Here is a 6,584-nt window from a genome sequence, read left to right as displayed (position 1 = left end):
TCAGCTCCTGCCTCCGGGTTCCTGCCCTGTTATAATTTCTGTCCTGACTTCCTTTGGTGATGAACAATGATATGAAGGTGTAAGCCAAATGAACCCTTTCTTCCCCAATTTGCTTTTTGAACATGGTGTTTTTAGGAACCCTTATTAAGACACACTTAAAGTCTACCAGACTGATAGCTGAGATACCAGCATGGGACTGATCCAGACCCCAGGAACATGGGTTTCAGTGAGGAAACTTCAGAAATCTATGGGACCTCCTGTAGCAGTTCAGTACTTATCCCTAGCATAGGTGTGGACTTTGGGAGCCCATTCCACATAGAGGAATACTCCCTGAGCCAAGACACATGGGGGTGGGCCTAGGCCCTATCCCAAAGGATATGATAGACTCTGATGACACCCTATGGAAGGCCTCACCATCCAGGGGGAGCAGAAAGGATATGTGATAGGTAGGGTTTTAGTTGGGGGGGTAGGGGAGGAGGGGAGGGAGAGGGAACTGGGATTGTCATGTAAAACAATCTTGTTTCTAATTCAAATAAAAAAAATCTGCAAAAAAAAAAAAAAGTCTAGATTTCCCCCCCCTAATGCTGGGCATCAAGTCCGTAGCCTTTGTGCATGGTGGGTGAGTCTTTTATTTCCAAGTTTTATCTCCAGCACTACACTTAAAATGTAGCATTATTATGTCACTTTTAAAGCCCTAACTTGGGCTAGGGATGTAGCTCAATTGGTAGAGTACTTGCCTAATATGCAGGAAGTCCTGGGTTCAGTTCCCAGCATGACATAAAACAGGCATGGTGGCACATGCCTATAATCTCAGCACTGGGTGTCCTAGTTACGGTTACTTTTGCTGTGGTGAAACGCCATGCCCAAAGCAGCTTGGGGAGGAAAGGGTTTATTTGCCTAACTTTTCCACATCATAGTTCATCATGAAAAGATGGAAGTCCTGGGTTCAGTTCCCAGCATGACATAAAACAGGCATGGTGGCGCACGCCTTTAATCCCAGCACTCGAGAGGCAGAGGCAGGCGGATCTCTGTGAGTTCGAGGCCAGCCTGGTCTACAGAGTGAGTGCCAGGATAGGCTCCAAAGCTACACAGAGAAACCTTGTCTCTAAAAACTGAAAAAAAAAATAGTGTATTAACTTTCTCATTTTTTATGAAACATTTTAGAAGTGAGGACTTCATGTGGTTCACTGCTATGACATGGACATCCACAGCACTGTGGCTTTTATCAGGCATCTGGTAACATCTTTAAACATCAGGTCACTCAACTATTCTACACGTGTTCTGTAGTGCCAAGGACTATAGAATGCTAGGCACACAATGTACCCCCGAGCTGTCTCTCCATCCTACATATATTGTGTATATGTATGTGTGTGTACATCACAGCACAACTTCAGGAATCATTCCTTAGGTGCTGCTCAGCTCTGGCTGCCCTGTTTGCTGTGAGCAAAAGAGCTGTTAGTCAAGCTGTCAGCTGGATTACCTGTATACCAATACTGGCATTTGAACATTCCACTGATAACCTGAAAGAAATTACACAATGATTGCCATCTTATCGGTATATTATTCAAGTTTTTCTGTGTTCCCTTCATCATCTAAAATGGCAGAAGGCACAATGTCAGCCAAGACTGTTTCAAACTGTACCAGACATTTTGTTATCCCAAACCTCACTGAACTTTAGATGAACATAGGTCAGAGGAGTCACTGAGGAGTCACAAAGAGGGACTGTTGTGATCGGTATAAATATAAGCCATCAAAGTCTTCTGTTATTAGTGTAGACAAAAACCTTCATTGCACATGAGATTTGCTGTTCAGCTCACCGGGTAAGTCAGATGGTAGACACCTTCCAATGCTGCCTCCCATGTATGATGGCTAATTTTACTATCTTAGTTATGAGCTTATGGTTCCAGATGGATGAGAGTCAGTCAAGGCAAAGAGCGTGGCAGGCATGGTGCTGGAGCAGCAGCAGAGAGCTCTTATCCTGATCAGGAAATTCAGAAGGATAATTCCAAATGGTGTAACTCTTTCAAAATCTCTCTCTCTCTCTCTCTCTCTCTCTCTCTCTCTCTCTCTCTCTCTCTCTCTCTCTTTCGAGACAGGGCTTTGGAAGCTGTCCCGGAACTAGCTCTTGTAGACCAGGGTGGTCTCGAAGTCACAGAGATCCGCCTGCCTCTGCCTTCTGAGTGTTGGGACTAAAGGTGTGAGCCAACACCGCCCAGCCTCTTTTGAAATCCAGTGACACACTTCCTCCAGCAAGGCCCCACCTCCTATTCTTCCCAAACAGCCACCACCTGGGTACCAGATATTCAAATGCCTGAGGTTGATCTGGGTCATCTCATTCAAACTGCCACAACTGTTAGTTTGACTGGCTTTAAAATCAGTAAAGAAACATACCTCTGTGCCTATGAGGGTGCTTCCAGAAAAGTTTGAGGGAGTAAGAACAGCTCTGAATGTGTGGCGCCAATTCGTGGCTTGGACAGTCTTAGATGGAATAAAAAGGAGAAATAAGGAGAAATAAGCCAAAAACCAGCATTCCTCTCTCTTTACTTCCTGACTGCAGACACTGTGTGACCAGCTGCCTCCTGCTCCTACTGCGATGATGGACTGTACTCTGTGAGTCAAAAGAAACCCATCCTTCCTTAAGTTTTGTTTGTCAGCTGTTTTGTCCCAGTAGTGAGTAAGGTAACTAATATATCTGGTTTTGCAACAGTAGGCACACTAAAAGACTTCTCTGGGTAGACTTTTTTGGTGGGCTTTTGGTATTGTGAGTTGAGCTGGTGACACCCAGGAAGCACCAGAAGCAAGCAGCAGTGACAGTAGAGCAGCTGGCACACTCTAAGCTGTAGAAGCAAAGCTGTGGCTCATTGATAACGGAAGAGACGGAACTTGTGGCCAGTGGCAGCAGTGGGAGCAGTAATTAAAAAGTGGCAGCAGCTGCCTCCCAAATAGCAGCATGCCTGATGGCAGCGATAGCAACAATGGGCAGCTGAACAATCCCAGAGAGTGGCGAGGGCAGGAACGGGCGGGGGTGTCAAGAAAACGTGGAGAACTGAGACAGAAGTAAGATAGGATGAAGCATTACTCTAATTAATCTTAATTTAAAAAACCGGGAGCAGCTGCCAGTTGCTTCCTATCTATCTCCTTCCTGCAACCAAAGAACTGCAGACCCTGTCTCCACCCCTACTTTATCACTTCCTGTCTCCACCTCCCCAGGGCTGGGATTAAAGGTGTGAGCCACAAATGCTGGGATTAAAGTTTTGTGACGCCTGCCCAGATTTTATGGTTAACTAATGGCGAGCTCAGTCCTCTGATCTCCAGGAAGCTTTATTTGTCAGAACACAAACAAAGTATCTCACTGCAATGGGAAGCTGGGAGGAGCCAGAGAAGAGATCCTGCAGGCTTTGCTTGCTGAGAGAGTTCCAGAAGGCCAAGGCTCTCAGACTCCTAGACCCAAGAGTTATAATACTGGCTACTTCCACTGGTTTAAGGAGACTCAACTCCTTAGGCTTACACAGAGTGGAGACACTTGGAGAGCTAAGAGTTCTACAGTCCTAGGCTGGCATGATTACCTAGGTTACACTGTCTACCTAGGAGAGTGCTGCCTGCCGCTGCTCCCTGCTGCAGGGATACAAATGCTAGAGAGTGGCATTAAGCTGCTTGCCCACCTTGACTTCTCTAGAGCAAAAGGACCCCAGCCAGGCAGTCAGAAGCATCATGAGCAGAGACTAAAGGATGAAGGGAGAAGATGGGGTATTTATACAGTGCCGAGTCCAGACTGAGTGACTGAGGAGGGTTATGCTTGTATTACTCAGAAGGAGTTTGTAATTTTATAGTTTTTTAAAATTATTTATTTGTATTTCATGTACATTGGGTTTTGCTTGCATATATGTCTGTGTGAGGGTGTTGGGTATCCTGGAACAGGAGTTACAGACAGTTGTGAGCTGCCATGTGGGTGCTGGGAATTGAATCCAGGTCCTTTGGAAGAGCAGCCAGTGCTCTTAACTGCTGAGCCATCTCTCCAGCCCCAATTTTATAGTTTTTATGAGTTGTTTTGTTTTTATTTGTGTTGGGAGTATGGGAGTGGCTAGAGATTGAACCCAGGGACTCATACATGCTAAGTATATGCAATTTTATAACTTTTGGTCCAAATAATGCAGTAGTAGTGTGCACTTAGCACTAAGCTGTGAAGATTTTTAAAACTTTATTGCTTTTTAAATTTGACCAGTAGTACCAGCGTCTTTCAAGTATCCTTTTAGAAGGAGTTTAGGACCTTACTAAGTCCTTGGTAGGTCAAATGTATCTTCACATCCCTTTTGTACTTAGGTTAACAACATCTTTAAAAACCACTCTATAGGGGTCTGAAGAGATGGCTTAGGAGTTAAGAGCACCAGCCGATTTTCTAGAAGACCTGGGGTGGATTCCCAACACCCGTTGGGCAGGCAAGTTCCAGGGGATCCAATGCCCTCTCTGGCCACCGTGGGTACTTCACACACATGCAGAGATATACAGGCAAAATATCTAATATATATATATATATATATATTATATATATATATTATATATATAATTTCTTATTCTTTTTGGTACTTAATTTATCTGTTTTTTCTTTACTGTTTTAGTTTGCCTTTCTGTTGCTGTGATAAAACACTGACTAAAACCAACTTGGGGAGGAAAGGGTTTATTTGGCATACAGTTCTGCATTACAACCCATCATTGAGGGCTGGAGAGATGACTTAGTGGTTAAGAGCATTTGTTGTTGTTGCAAAGGACCTAGGTTTGATTTTCAGCAACCACATGGAGGCTCACCATTTCCTCGGGAACCAGGTACATATGTGGTGCACAGACACACATGCTGGCAAAAAACACTCATTCACACAAAATAAATCTTTAAAAACAAAGACCAATCCATCATTGAGGGAAGTCAGGACAGGAACCCAACCTGGATCCTGGAGGCAGGAATTGAAGCAGAACCCATAGAGGGGTGCTTCTTCCTGGCGTGCTCCCCATGGCTTGCTCAGCCTGCTTTCTGGGACAACCCAGGACCACCTGCCCAGAGGTGGTACCGCCCACATCGAGCTGGGCTCTCCCACACTAATCATTAACCAACTAAAAAAATGCCCCAGAGCATTTTCTCAATTGAGGGTCCCTCTTTCTGGATGATCCAAGCTTATGCCAAGTTATGATTTTTCAGACAAAGAAATGAACTGTGGATCTGAGACATCTAGAGGAGGAAGGGTTGGTATGAAGTCAAGGCTCGGGTGTTGGGAGAAGCAAGCATAGTGAACTCTGGTATGGGGATTTATAGGTAATATTAGGTTAGGTTTAACTCAGAATCCTTCAAAGAATGCTTAATGTATATTTTTAATTTGGCATTGGTAAATATGCACTTTTAAAACTATGTCTCTATGGTAGTTTGCATAGGAAATGTCCCCAATGGGCTCAGGTACTTAACACTTGGTCCCCAGTTGGTGGTGCTGTTTTGGAGATTTAGGAGGTACACCACTGGGGGCAGACTGGGAGATTATGTGGTAAAAGAGGTGCTCTCTCTGCTCCTGCCACTTGCTGCATTGCTTCCTGCCATGGAACAGGATCCAAAATAAACTCTACTCTCTGTAAGTTGCCTTGGTCATGGTATTTTATCACAACAGAAAAAAAAAACTGATAGAGCTACTAATTCCAAAAACTGATAGTCTCTGTGACTTGTGACTGTGTCGGAGTTCTGCCAGGTATGCATAGTATGTCTAATACATTTGGTTTGTTTTGTTCTTTTTTTTCTTTTTTGTGGGGGGTGGGTGGGTTTCAAGACAGGTTTCTCTGTGTGTATCCTTGCCTGTCCTAGAACTTGCTCTATAGACCAGGCTGGTCTCTAACTCACAGAGATCCTCCTGCCTCTGCCTCCACTGGGATTAAAGGCGTGTGCCACCATCTCTGGGCTACCTTTTAGTTCTTACAGAAGAATTAGGTTGCTGCCTCAAGTTCCTAGCACAAAGCCTTGCTGGAGGCCACTCTAGTGCCAGGATATAGGGGATGGAGAAGCCTGGAGTGAATGAAGTCCTGAGTGTATGCCTGCTATTGACATTTGCACAGCTGTGCCAAGGACTCCAATCCTCAGTCCCATGGGAAAATGGCAAAGCGTTCCTCTCAGGTGAGGCTCAGAGGGATGGCAAAGCCTTCCCCGTCCTTCTTTCCCTGGGTGTCTACAGCCTAAAGACGGTTTCTTTACAGGGATTTACCCTTGTGGTGGTTTGAAAGAAAATGGCCCCAAAGTAAGTTGCATATTAGGAGGAGGTGTGGCCTTGTTGAAATAGGTGTGGTCTTGTTAGAGGAAGTGTGTCACTGTGGAGTTGGGCTTTGAGGTCTCATATATGCTCAATTCATGCCCGGTGAGACACACCATGTCCTGTTGCCTGCAAATCAAGATTAGGAAACTGGGCTAATTCTCCAGGACCGTATCTGCCTGCACTCCACCATGTCACTCAATGATGATAATGAACTAAACCTCTGAAAATGTAAGCCACCCCAATTAAATGTTTTCCTTAAGAGTTGCCTAGGTGTCTCAGCAGTAAGACACTCCTACTGAGATTAGC

Source organism: Cricetulus griseus, chromosome 8, assembly GCF_003668045.3.
Source record: "Cricetulus griseus strain 17A/GY chromosome 8, alternate assembly CriGri-PICRH-1.0, whole genome shotgun sequence".
NCBI lineage: Eukaryota > Metazoa > Chordata > Mammalia > Rodentia > Cricetidae > Cricetulus > Cricetulus griseus.
Note: the sequence above shows the minus strand (reverse complement) of the source record.